This window comes from Nicotiana tabacum, chromosome 10 (assembly GCF_000715075.1).
Source record: "Nicotiana tabacum cultivar K326 chromosome 10, ASM71507v2, whole genome shotgun sequence".
NCBI lineage: Eukaryota > Viridiplantae > Streptophyta > Magnoliopsida > Solanales > Solanaceae > Nicotiana > Nicotiana tabacum.
This window is the reverse complement of record NC_134089.1, coordinates 3,685,569-3,700,269: the sequence shown is the minus strand read 5'-3', so window position 1 is coordinate 3,700,269 and position 14,701 is coordinate 3,685,569. Positions and strand designations below refer to the sequence as shown.

The 14,701-nt window shown below is 36.8% G+C and overlaps 1 long non-coding RNA gene across 1 annotated transcript; it reads right to left on the bottom strand.

The window, feature by feature from the left end:
• Positions 1–1,979: 1,979 nt before the first annotated feature.
• Positions 1,980–14,686, bottom strand: LOC142164839 (uncharacterized). Its single transcript, XR_012695912.1, has 2 exons — positions 14,063–14,686; positions 1,980–2,491 (listed from the first exon to the last, which is right to left on the bottom strand). It is a non-coding gene; the product is annotated as an uncharacterized LOC142164839 (long non-coding RNA).
• Positions 14,687–14,701: the final 15 nt, after the last annotated feature.

Genomic DNA, 14,701 nt, shown 5'->3' with positions numbered 1-14,701 from the left:
GGTCACATAAATGCGCACCCGAGTTTAGGAAGGTAATTTTAAGATAGCACGCCTAAAGCAACTACTCATTTTCATATGTTTCACACACAGCTCAGTCTCAAATGTGGTAAATAAGAATCAATGGCTTCATTTCTCAATCACGGTGAAGTAAATCACAATAAACAAAAAACATACTTGTAAACATGATTCATCCATTGAAATTATCACGGGTCGACAAAGAAACAGTAGTAAAGCAACAATAAGTTTATACATTCTTAAAGCTTTGTGTAATTATAGCTGCATAACTTTTTTATCTCTATCATTTGTTTGAAATCACATATAAGCCAGAAAGATTCTACTCATCCCATTCGCTCACTGTAGTATAAGAATCTAAGTTGTGACAAACAAAAAGGAACACACATCTTTTACGGCCAATTCACCAAACATAAAAACTAATATGTAATAATATATTTTTTAAAGATAAAACAGTGCAATCACATGAGTAGGCAATTTATTAGCTAAGCCAATAATGAAGCTCGTTAACTAAATGAAAGCAAAACAAGCAGTAAGAGAACGTACTTCATTTTTATAAACTTCAAAAGAAAAGCAAAAAAAGGTATGTATTCATATACATAGTAATAGAACAAACAAAAACAAAATTGAAAGAAATAGATCTCAAAACAAACCTTCACAAAAATAGACTGAGCTACTGCTGACCAGACCAACAATCGAAAGCCTCGAATGGAACATGTCAACTTCGCCGAACCTCGCTTTCACTGACGGGATAGAGCTTAATGGAGGTGAAGGAGTGACGTCGTTTTATGGTCGTCAATGGCGCTATTTCAGTCGACGTAGAAAGGACGAAGCCAAGGGGGGTCGGGTTTTTGTGTATTGCGGTGCTTTTAATTCTCGTGAAGAACAGTGCTGCCAGCTTTTCTGTTCCTTTTAGGTCAGCTTTTTTTTTTTTATCTTGAGAATTTCGGCTGATCTCTTTTCAAATGAAAGAAAATGGATGATTGAAGAAGCAGATGCTGGAGAACTCTCTTTGTCTCTTCTCATATGAAAAAACGGCGGATTCCAAAATCTAGGCCTAGGTCTATGAATTGAAAACTTAAGGTAGGGTTTCTACAATTGAGTATTTTATATGGAGGGGGAAGGGATGATGGCCATTGGATTAGAAGGAAATAGATGGCTAGGATTAAAGTTTGCACTTAAGTGGGCTAATGGGTTGGGAAGAATGGGTTAAGGGTAATTGGGTTGGAGTGTTGGACCATGTCTTTTGGGTTTGAATTTAAACTAAAGAGACCAAATAATACAGTGAATCTATCAAAATGTAAAAATCACTCTAAATTAAAATAAACTTTAGTTTTGAAACTAATAATAATTTTTTTTTCGTATTTTCAAATATTATAATACTATTAAATATAAATATGCTAATTGAATTTAACTTAAAGATGAAAATATTTATTTTTTTGTAATTTTTATTTTTTTGTAATAAAATAAAGCAAAAAGAGTCAAAATTAGTTGAAATAACGCTATTAGGCCTAAATTAAATATTTACACGCTAAAATATAAAAAATCTTGGGGAGGATCAAAAATCACATGTCTACAGTTGCTCTCTTTGACTAGAAACACAAAGAGTTTTCAGACAAAGAACGACTAGACAGGTTTTTTGACCCGACCCTTATTTGGAGAGACTAAATCTAAGAGAGAAGGGAATGTGACCAAGCCCTGGTATCTGAGCTGCCTACATATCCTTGGCTATTAAGGAATCAGGCCACGTGTAGTTCAGAAGTGAGTGGGATGATGGAGTATGCCGAGGTGGAGAGCCAGTCGAGGTGCCGTTCCGCTGAGGTTCCGGTCCGCGGTCCTGTTATTACATCAAAATAAAAAATGAAATAGACTAACTAAGCCTATCAACTATGAGTTACAAGATTCCTATCTTTGAGTCTTCTGAAGCTTGATCTTGAGTCTTGGTTGGTTCTTCATGCGGACCCTGATCTGAATCTTGATGCTTGTTAGCCGCAGGTATTGGTTCAATCTTCTTCAGCTTTTCAAACCAAGACGGGACATGCAGAGCTTGTGACCTCAGCCCTGTCTTGACCAGCTCACATCTTTCATTAACTTATGCATTTGGATTCACTTTTTGTCTTTTTTTTTTATTCTGGATTGTGACTAACTTCTGTTGATCATCTAGGACTGCTTGCATTCTTGACGCGAGCTTCTTTTGTTGCTGACCTGAATTGCATTCTGAATTGAATTCCCTTTTTTTCCAGGTGGGCGCCTGATTGCTGAACTTGAACCGTCTTCTCTTGTTACTTGACACTGTTTTCCCTTGCACCTTGAACCATTTTCCCTTGAAACTTGAACTGTCTTCCTTCGAAACTACTTTCCCTTGAAACTTGAGTTGTCTTCCTTCGAAACTGCTTTCCCTTGAAACTTGAGCTGTCTTCCTTCGAAACTGCTTTCCCTTAAAACTTGAGTTGTCTTCCCTTATTCTCCAGGTGGGCGCCTGATTACAACAAAACAGACAAAATAAAAGATTTTTTTTTTGCCCCAGTTTGCACTAGGAAGATTTGTGAGTTGTTAGCAAAATTGTAAACCACTTATACTATTGATGCAATGATGAGATTAAACTAAAGAATAGACTAGGAACACTATAAACTAAGCTTGACTAAAGTAAAAACTGACCCTATTCTCCAGGCGGGGCCCCCTGATTTCAGGAAAACTAAACATTGATAATCTTAAGAAAACTAAAAAACATGACCCTTTTTTTTTCAAATTCAGACTTCCTTTTTTTTTCAAAATATCCTAGGAGAAAATTCGTCAGACTAGGTTCTCTATCTTAGGAGAAAAATTCATCAGACTAAGACGTTAATCCTAGGAGAAAATTCATCAGACCAGGTCCTTTTCTCTTTTTTTTGTTTTGTTTTTGTTTTTGTTATCTTAGGAGAAAAATTCATCTGACTAAGACGTTTATCCTAGGAGAAAGTTCATCAGACTAGGTCTTCTATCTTAGGAGAAAAATTCATCAGACTAAGATTTTGATCCTAGGAGAAAGTTCATCAGACTAGGTCTTTTTTTTGTATTTTAGGAGAAAGATTCATCAGACTAAGATTTCTATCCTAGGAGAAAATTCATCAGACTAGGTCTTCTATCTTAGGAGAAAAATTCATCAGACTAAGATTTTGATCCTAGGAGAAAGTTCATCAGACTAGGTCTTTTTTTGTATCTTAGGAGAAAGATTCATCAGACTAAGATTTCTATCCTAGGAGAAAATTCATCAGACTAGGTTCCCTTTTTTTTGTTATCTTAGGAGAAAGATTCATCAGACTAAGATGTTTATCCTAGGAGAATATTCATCAGACTAGATTTTCTATCTTAAGAGAAAAATTCATCAGACTAAGATTTTGATCCTAGGAGAAAGTTCATCAAACTAGGTCCTCTTTTTGTTACATTAGGAGAAAGATTCCTCAGACTAAGATTTCTATCCTAGGAGAAAGTTCATCAGACTAGGATTTATATTGGGACGAAAATCCATCAGACTAGGACTTTTTATCTTATGAGGAAAAAATGTGAAGATCAATGGCAAGATTTTATGCACAATAGCAAGACAAATAAAAGATTTTAGAAACATCCCTTTGTCAGCTCTTCTCTTCTTTTCTTTTTCTTTTTTTTTTGTTTTTTTTTTTGTTTTTGTTGTTTTTTTTTAACCACTTTTCTTGCACTGCTTTGTTCCTGTTTCACACAAAGAAAAATTTGTCAGTTTTGAAAATGGTGGTCGGTTTGTGGCCTTGAGTCTTGAGCAGCTTGGCTTTTGCTCGATCAGCTTGAGTCGGTTTCAAGAGACTTTTGCTCTACATCAACCCTAATTATTTCACACCCAGTACCATTTGTATTTGCGGCTCAATATGTCTTATCCCAACTGGAGATCTTTTCTTAGGTGACCTTTTTGATATCTTGAATGACTTCCTGCTTTTTGAGCAACTTGTCGGTCAGAGAGAATCACCAATTATCTTTGCTTGCGCCAAGTAGGCTGACAAGAGTCTTTTGGGGGGAAGCCTTTGCATGAATGCTCAAGTCATGTTGACTATAACAGCTGAGTGTGCTGGCCAAATTTACTTTGTGCAACTGAAAAGCTGGTAGCAGGTTTTGAAATCTCTTCTTGCTTGTTTTGACAAGGACTGACTTGGAGTGAAGGACACAATGATGCAAAAAACAAGTATTAACAAGAAATGCCCCCTGTCGGAAGGACAGACGGAAGAGTTTTTTTTCCTTTTTTTTATATAACTAGCCTTAATAATCATGACATGCATTTTGGACTAAACGATCTGATCTATCAAACTAATCCAATCTTCCCTTTTACCATTCTTATGACATTTGAGGTCGGACTTGTTCGTACCAATCCTTTGTATCAGCTTCAAGACTCATTTTCGACTAGTGGTGCCCCGAGGGATTTTCACCAACAAGCCTCTCTCATTTATTCATCTCTGCTTACCGTCGCCTTACAGTGCCCGTGAGGGTTTTCGCTAGTAAGACTCTCTCATTTTTCTTATTCTTTCCCTCTTTTTGTGAGCAACTCGACGATGTTCTACATCATGTGACAATTGTTGCTCATTGCATGCATCTCTTGGCATTCTTGAAGGCATATTGGGAGGTCTTTATTTGGAAGGTTTTTGGATAGGGTTGAAAAGAAAGGTCAGCATGAAGGCTCAAAATAAACTCAAAATAAGGGGTTGTAGACTTACAACTCTTGGAATCGACTCTTTCAAAAATGAAATAAAATCTTTGCCCCAGTTTCAAATGCTGGGGATTTTTGGATTTTTCTATTTTTTCTATTTTTTTTCTTTTTCTTCTAAATTATTATTTGGTTGGACCGAACCGTGAGGCTGCCTACATATCCTTATTTTCAAGGAATCAGGTCTAACGTAGTTCAAACATCTGACCTAACTAATTTTCTCATTTTTCTTTCTGTTTCTTTTCTTTTTTCTATCTTTTTTTTTCAAAACAAATTGCCCCAGCTTCTATATTTTTTTTAGGGCATGGACCTTTGACAAATCTTTTTTTTTTTTTAACTTTCTAAGAATTGCCCCAGTTTGTACTCCTGGGACATGGACTTCTTTGTTTTTTCTTTTTTCGTTTTTTTTTACTCGTGACTCTAAACTTGATTCCAAAAGAGGGTAGTCAAAGAAAAATAACACAGGCTCAAAAAGAGGTAGCGAAGGATATAAAATGTTTGGATAGCAGAAAGAGGGCCTCCCAACCTCGAGAATGCCAAACATAGTATCTTTCGCGATCACAGCATTGACGAGCATGTCTGTCCTCTTGGTGTGTCATGGTCACAAGACATTTTTTCATCCCTTAGTGACAAACTTTCCAACAAACTTCAATTTATTAAACATCCTCAAGCCCGATCTTCACAATGATTTGAAGGTGAATTTTACTCGACCTTAGTTCCAAAGTATTTCAACTCTCTATTCATCCTCAAAAATGCTTTTTCCTCAGTTGTCCAATTCAAACTTAAATTAATTTTCTAAGATCTGGCCAAAAATTCCGCATGCATGTCATGTCATTAAAACTAGCGGGAAAAGAACTAAGCATGGAATGACACAAAAGGACAAATTGTATTTCATTGAGTAAACAACAAAGACAAACAACCTAAAATCTGAGTTACAACCCTAAATAACTCGGCTGATGAAAATAGCAACAGAACAGAAAGACAAGACTCACACAAACAGAATGGAGAGATAGAAGGGTTTAACTCAATAAAACAAATAACATCTGGATCACAACCCTGAAATAACCCAAAAAATAGAAAAAACATCAGAATAAACTACCAAGATTCCTTCCTAGTGAGGAGGGAATGACTTTTCAATTGCTAGACTTGACATTTAGCTACAAATTTGCTCATCAGAATCAGCAGAGCCTTCTTCAATTTCAACATCATTAACTTTAGTTAGCAAGTTCCTGAGAGGATTCTCATACTCCATGTCACCAGGCGTCATCCCTACAAAGTGTGCATCATGATGTGCAGGTAAAGGATTCTGCGCGATATTCTGGGTGTCACTGTCTTGGATCACAATCAGGTGTTCCTGGATCATCCTTTCTATTTATCTTTTCAAATCCCGACAACTTTCAACATTGTGCCCCTAGGCATTGGAATGGTATTCACATCTTTTAGAAGGGTCAAAACTTCTTGCATGGGGGTCCACATGATTGGAAGAATAGGTGCAATCATGTCATAATGCTTTAACTTCTCAAATAAGCTTTCATAGGACTCTCCTATTGGTGTAAAATTATCTTTCAACCTTTGTTCCCCTTTATACCTCTGGCTTGGATGTGGGTTATAGGGCACCTGAAAATTTTGTGGAGGCTGTTGGAGATTTTGTGATGCCCGTGCTCGTCTTCTGGGTAGTTTTGGTGGTTGGACAACATACTGAGGTGGAGCGACAGAGTATTGAGGGTTCTGAGGTAGATAATACTGCTCAGGGGAGTCATGGAAAGCTTGAGGAAACTGCTCATACCTTCGAGATATTCTCCTAGGACCTCTTCTCGACCCTGATGTCATCATGATTTCTTCAACCTTCTCATTTGTGTCGCTAAAATTATCAGATTCAACTTGGACAGACTGAGTTGCGGCTTTAAGAACTGCTTGACTTATAATTTTGCCTGTCTTAAGACCGTTCTCTACCATTTCTCCCATTTTGATTGCTTCCGAGAAGGATTTGCCCACTGCAGACATCATGTTTTGAAAATAATCTGGCTCTTGAGCGTGAAGGAAGACAGTGATTAGCTTGTGGTCGTCCGTGGGTGGCTTAACTCTAGTTGCTTGCTCTCTCCATTTAATGGCATATTCCCTGAAACTTTCAGTTGGTTTCTTCTTCAAGTTTGAAAAGGAATTGCGGTCTGGGGTAATGTCAATGTTGTATTGGAACTGTTTGACAAAGGCCTGTGCCATGTCATCCCAAACATAGCAGCGAGACGTGTCTTGATCCATAAACCATTCGGAGGCTACTCCCGTAAGGCTTTCCCCAAAATAAGCCATCAACAATTCTTCATTTCTTCCCACACCTTTCAGTTGATTGCAATACCTTTTCAGGTGAGCTATGGAATCTCCATGTCCATCATACTTTTTAAATTTGGGAGTCTTGAAACCATGCGGCAAGTGGACATCGGGGAACATACATAGATCTTTGAAGGCAACACTCTTTTGACTTGCCAACCCTTGTATGTATTTCAACCGTTGTTCTAAGCGTTTCACTCTTTGGGTCATTTCTTCATGTACCATCTTTCGGGCACGCTTCTCAATGTTTGCAGGAAGATCAAATGAGTACGAGTGGTATTCAGGAGAGTGGTACTACTCTTGCTGTGTAGCAAATCGTGACTCATGACGAGGCTATCCTTGACCACTGGCCCATGCTTGACACATTTCGGTCATTTGTTGTTTCAGTATTCTATTTTTCTCAAACACAGTAGACTCTTGTCGAACCCTCTGACCCTGAGTCTCTTGAGCACTTGTAACAGCTTCGGTGTCAGTTATCATTTTTCCTTGGATCTTGTGTTGTTCGCTTACCACAAACCGACCACCTCAACTTTCTTCAAAATTCAAAATAAAACATGTTAGAATGGACTCAACCAGTCCTTATTATTATTATCATCATTTTTTTCTTTTTTCTTTTCATTTTTTATTTAAAAAAAATTGTCGATCGAACCTGATATGGGTTGCCTACGTATCATGTGGGGACATGAATCAGATCTTGTATAGTTCGGGAAGATCAAGAATAAAGTAAATAAACTAACTTTTCTTTTGAATTTTTTATTTTATTTTTTCGAAAGAAAGACTTATAAAGAAGAAAAGGAATATTTTTGGATTTTGATTTTTCTTCAGCATTTTGCAAAGAAAGACTTCTAAAGAAGAAATATTTTTTTTCTGGAATTTCGAAAGAAAAACTTCTAAAGAAGAAAGAAAATATTTTTGGAATTTTATTTTGAATTTATGAAATAAATGCTTCTAAAAAAAAGAAAATATTTTTGAATTTTGAATTTTCTTTTCAATTTTGAAAGAAGAATGAATTTTTTTTGGATTTTTGGAAGAAATTAAAAGAAAATATTTTTGTATATATATATTTTTTTTAAAAACAATTAGGGTCTAAAAGAAAGGCTTTCTAAAGAAGCAAGTAATGAAAAATATTTTTGGATTTTTTGAAAATTGGGGTCTAAAAGAAAAAGACTTTTCTAGAGAGGAAGTACAGGAAAATATTTTTGGATTTTTTTTGAAAATTATGGGCCAGAACCGATGAAGTTTGCCTACGTATCTCATATCCGGTGAGAATCAGACCCGCGTAGTTCGCCCAGTTTTGACAGAACAAAAGAAAATATGACTTATTTTGAAATGACTTTTTTTTTCAAACTTTCAACAGAATTTCAGGGCAATTCAAATACCTACCTCTCACTCTCTTTTCTTTTCTCTTTTTTATTTCATTTTTTTTCATTTTCTTTCCCTATTCTAGAAGCCAGTCAACATGCAAACCGAAATAGACAGATACGCAAGTAGCACGTAACATGCATCAAGATGGTCTTTTTATTTCGGGTATACCTATCCTAGACAGACCCAACCCCTGTGTTGAGTCTCTAAAGTCAAATGTACATGATGCAAACGAACGTTCCTACTAGGGATCCGGCATGAGGCTGAGTTATTTTAGGTTCAAAACCTGGGTAAGCGTTCTAGACTGTGTACCCGAGAGGACCACTCGAGCCGAGGAGGGGGCTACGTACCGGGAACCAAAAGGCCATCCAGCTTAGTAACTTGTCCGAGCCTCTTCCTTATTTCAAGGTATGACACTAACAGAATAGGGAGTTCGACCAGCGAGCACATCTCCGAAGATGAGAAGAGAAGGGTTTCGTAGCAGTTTATATGTGATGACCCAAAATATCATCTTTAAATTAAATAACCATCTCAGTATTTTTAAGATATTGAAAAGCGGTATCAATAATTTCTCGACTTGCATGCGCAGTCCGTGTAATTTTTCGGAAGGTTTTTATGTGAAAAATGGACTAAATTAGGAACTAGAGCTTTAAAACTCAACTGAGTTGACTTCGGTCAACATTTTGAGCAAACGAACCCAGATAAAAGTTTTGACCATTCCGGTAGTTCCGTATCGTGACTTGGGACTTGGTCATATGCCCGAAAGCGAATCTGGAGGTCCCTAGATCAAATTATCGCCATTTAACGAAATCTAGAAATCTAAGGCTAAAGATTTCTTAAGTTTGACCGGAGAGTTGACTTTTTGATATCGGGATCGGAATCCAGTTCTGAAAATTTTTCTAGCTTCGTTATGTCATTTATGACTTGTGTGCAAAATTTGAAGTCAATTGGACTTGATTTGATAGGTTTTTGCATCGAATATAGAAGTTGAACTTTCTTAGTTTCATTAGGCTTGAATTGGGACGTGATTCACGGTTTTAGCATTATTTGATGCGATTTGAGGTTTCGAATAAGTCTGCATCATGTTTTAGGACTTGTTGGTGTATTTTGTTGAAGTCCCGAGGGCCTCGGGTGGATTTCGGAAGGTCAACGGGTAGAAAAAGCTGTTGAAATTCTCTTTGGGAAGCTGCTGTTTTTTTACAGCATCGTGAATAGTACCCCATGAACAGTACCCTGTAAACAGTACCGTGTACAGTACCCTGTGAACAGTACCTCGTGAACAGTACCCCGTGAACAATACAGTGTACAGTACCCTGTGAACAATACCTCGTGAAAAGTACCGTGAACAGTCCCCCTGTGAACAGTACCCCGAACGCGTGAACACTGCCCCTGACATTTTCTAGGCAAATTCTTAATTTCTGAAAATGGGACTTTGCCCCATTTTCCATTTTTGTCAAATTGGAGCTCGGGAAGAGGCTATTTTCGGGAGATTTTCAGAGAAAACAACGGGGTAAGTATTCTTAACTTAATTTTGGTTAGATTACCTGAATCTATTACTAGTTTTGATACTAAATCTGTGAATTTAGTTGGAAGAGTTTGAAAATTCTCTCGGATAGATTTGAGGATTAGAGAGTCAAAATATTATTGAAATTTAGTAATTTTGGTATGGTTAGACTCGTGGTTGGATGAGGTTTCATATTCCGTAATTTTTGTCGGGTTCCGAGACGTGGGCCCCACTGGCAAAGTTTTAGTGCAATTTCGGATTTTAATGGAAAATGTAGAATTTCATATGGAATTAATTCCTATAATTTTTATTGACTGAATCGAATTGTTTATGACTAGATTTGAGAATTTCAGGCACGAATTCACGAGGCAAAGACTTGTTGGAATTTTGAATTGGTTGCAAAGGGAGGTAAGTGTTTGGTCTAACCTTAGCTTGAGGGATTAAGAATTGTGTCTTATTTGTTACATGTTAATTGTGGAGTACGACGTATAGGCATGGTGACGAGTATCTATACGTTGGTGTCAAGCATGCCCGTGAGTCTTATACTTTGATTAACCTGAATCCGTTTCGTAGTGTATATGCTCTATATGATGATTTCTATTGAGGAATATGACTTGTGGAAGTATTATTGTTTTGATATTGTTTCCCTTGCCGTGATATTATTGTTTTGATGGTGTTCCCTTGCCGGGATGTTATTGTTTTGATGATGTTTCCCTTGCCGAGATATTATTGTTTTGATGTTGTTTCCCTTGCCGGGATGTTATTGTTTTGATGATGTTTCCCTTGCCGGGATGTTATTGTTTTGATGTTGTTTCCCTTACCGGGATGTTATTGTTTTGATGTTGTTTCCCTTGCCGGGATTTGATTATTGTACTATTGTTCCCTTGCCCGGATTGAATTGTTGAACATTATAGAGCATTGGCTCAAGTTGAGAATTGAATTGTTGAACATTATAGAGCATTGGCTCAAATTGTGATATTTTTGATTTTGCCTTGCCCAAATTGCTTTGTGATTGTTGCTTGGGTGAGGAAGAGCGATAAAGCACGAAGGGTGATGCCGTGCACATTTATATTATTCATATGGTGAGGAAAGAGTGTTAAAGCACGAAGGGTGATACCGTGCCGCATGATGTACAATTCCGTGCCGATTATATTGATTTTATGGTAAGGATGAGAGTAAAAGCATGAAGGGTGATGCCGTGCAGATTATATTGATTTTTATGGTGAGGACGAGAGTAAAAACACGAAGGGCGATGCCGTGCACTTGTCCTTTATTTTCTTGATTCTTGTTGATAATTGAATTATGGCTTTCCTTATATTCCTTTATTGGTTTCTTGTTAATACCTGATATTATTGACTTCCTTACATGGATTGCTTTGTGAATGTTGCTTGGGTGAGGAAGAGTGTAAAGCACGAAGGGTGATGCCGTGTATGGTGAGGAAGAGTGTAAAGCACGAAGGGTGATGCCGTGTATGGTGAGGACGAGAGTAAAAGCACGAAGGGTGATGCCGTGCACTTTCTATTTGTTGTGTTTTTTTTGTTATTAACATTTCAAGTGTATTAACTGTTTAGAGACCTTTACTGTGTTGTGATACCTTGTGTTGTAAGCCATATTGTTTTCAATATCTCGCCGCATTTATATAAAGCTTTCAATACTTAAATTTTCAACAATTGTACTTTAATTAAAAAGGGTATTTTCTTTATTCAGACGATTTCAAAAAATAACTTCATCTTTTCTTGTTTATTTTCTAGTTGGGTTGGAAGTTGTACTCTACTTTATATTAAGTAAATGAGGCTCTTTGAACATTTTTAATTGTATTGGGTTATGGACCCTATGAATTGAGTAACATGAGAATGTTGTTGCGAAATGTGAGACGGAGACATGTGGGCACAAGGTGCCGAGAAAAATATGATGATTTTTATTAATGACAGATTATGATATAGGCACGAGGTACCAGAGAAAATATTATGGTTTTATTTAATAGGACGTGAGTTGTCCGTGCGGTTGTGATATAAATATGGGCACGAAATATCATGAAAAATATGAAAGTGGGTTGAGACCTATATTAATTATGATTATGAAATGAGGTGTCACAAGATGACCTTTACTCGAAAGAATTATATTCGAAAGATGCTTATTTGAAAGAGATTTATTTGAAGGAAATATATTCAAAAGATATTTATTGAAAAGCATATTATCTTAAAGATTATTACTTGAAGGATTTATAGGTGAAAGATTTATATTTGAAGGACTTGATTAGATGATTGCACTTGTATTTATTAATTGTTGAGAAACATTTATGGTATTCTTGTTACCTGCTTTTTATATCATTGGTTGATCATTGTTTCCATCATCGGTACCTGCTTCGTATTATTTTTGTACGCTATATTGTACAGGTTTATTTGATAGTCTGGTCCTAGCCTCGTCACTACTTCGCCGAGGTTAGGCTAGGCACTTACCAGCACATGAGGTCGGTTGTGATGATACTACACTTCTGTACATTTTTGTGTACAGATCCAAGTATTTGATCGATAGTAACTATTCGTTGCGGTGGAGACTCAAGGTAAACCTGCTTCAGCGTTCGTAGTCCTCAGAGTCACCTTTAATTGTACTTATTTCCATTTGTTCCCTTTGTTTCGGAATAGTGATGCAATTATATTGTATGACTACTCCTAGAAAGGCTTATGACTTGTACTACCGGTTTTGGGAATTGTAAATTGTTTAGAGAAATTTCATTTGAAGTTAATAAATATCAATGTTATTTTAGTAAATTTTAGGCTTACCTAGTTTAGAGACTAGGTGCCATCACGACTCCTTCGGAGGGATTTTTGGGTCGTGATATTATATACAGTTCAGATAATATCAAAACGGTAAAAGCCTCATTTAACACATTAGGCCCAAGCATGTAATAAAATCAGATAACAGATAAAACCAAATATAACAATTCATCTAAGCTCGAATTCTGAACTCTGAACCAGAGATTCTGGGTTCTTATCCCCAACAGAGTCACCAGAGCTGTCACACCTCCTTTTTACCTACACCCCCGGGAAGGGAGTGTATAAGAGAGTTTTTTCCAACTTAAAGTGACAATCGAAACGGGATTATTTATTTATTAATTTCAGAGTCGCCACTTGGGATGATTTATGGTGTCCCAAGTCACTGGTTCAAATTCCAAATCGAGGAAACGATTGACTCTGTTTCACAGTCCGCGAACACAGAAATCCGGGTAAGGAATTTTGTTAACCCGGGAGAAGGTGTTAGGCATTCTCGAGTTCCGTGGTTCTAGAACGGTCGCTCAACTGTTATAATTGACCTATTATGTGATTTTAGTACATGTTTTAACCTATGATTCAATTTTAACTAATTAACCGCTTTTATTCATTTTTAAGGAAGATTGCAACGTCATTTAAAATACGTCTTGAACCACGTCACATAAATGCACCCGCGGTCCCCGACACATCTTATCCAACGTTGTTGAGATTTGGATTTAGGTCACATAAATGCGCACCCGAGTTTAGGAAGGTAATTTTAAGATAGCACGCCTAAAGCAACTACTCATTTTCATATGTTTCACACACAGCTCAGTCTCAAATGTGGTAAATAAGAATCAATGGCTTCATTTCTCAATCACGGTGAAGTAAATCACAATAAACAAAAAACATACTTGTAAACATGATTCATCCATTGAAATTATCACGGGTCGACAAAGAAACAGTAGTAAAGCAACAATAAGTTTATACATTCTTAAAGCTTTGTGTAATTATAGCTGCATAACTCTTTTATCTCTATCATTTGTTTGAAATCACATATAGCCAGAAAGATTCTACTCATCCCATTCGCTCACTGTAGTATAAGAATCTAAGTTGTGACAAACAAAAAGGAACACACATCTTTTACGGCCAATTCACCAAACATAAAAACTAATATGTAATAATATATTTTTTAAAGATAAAACAGTGCAATCACATGAGTAGGCAATTTATTAGCTAAACCAATAATGAAGCTCGTTAACTAAATGAAAGCAAAACAAGCAGTAAGAGAACGTACTTCATTTTTATAAACTTCACAAGAAAAGCAAAAAAGGGTATGTATTCATATACATAGTAATAGAACAAACAAAAATAAAATTGAAAGAAATAGATCTCAAAACAAACCTTCACAAAAATAGACTGAGCTACTGCTGACCAGACCAACAATCGAAAGTCTCGAACGGAACATGACAACTTCGCCGAACCTCGCTTTCACTGACGGGATAGAGATTAATGGAGGTGAAGGAGGGACGTCATTTTTTGGTCGTCAATGGCGCTGCTTCAGTCGACGTGGAAAGGACGAAGCCAAGGGGGGTCGGGTTTTTGTGTATTGCAGCGCTTTTAATTCTCATGAAGAACAGCGCTGCCAGCTTTTCCGTTCCTTTTTGGTCAGATTTTTTTTTTGATCTTGAGAATTTCGGCTGATCTCTTTTCAAATGAAAGAAAATGGATGATTGAAGAAGCAGCTGCTCTCTTTGTCTCTTCTCATATGAAAAAACGGCGGATTCAAAATCTAGGCCTAGGTCTATGAATTGAAAACTTAAGGTAGGGTTTCTATAATTGGGTATTTTATATGGAGGGGGAAGGGATGATGACCATTGGATTAGAAGGAAATAGATGGCTAGGATTAAATCTTGCACTTAAGTGGGCTAATGGGTTGGGAAGAACGGGTTAAGGGTAATTGGGTTGGAGTGTTGGACCATGTCTTTTGGGTTTGAACTTAAACTAAAGAGACCAAATAATACAGTGAATCTATCAAAATGT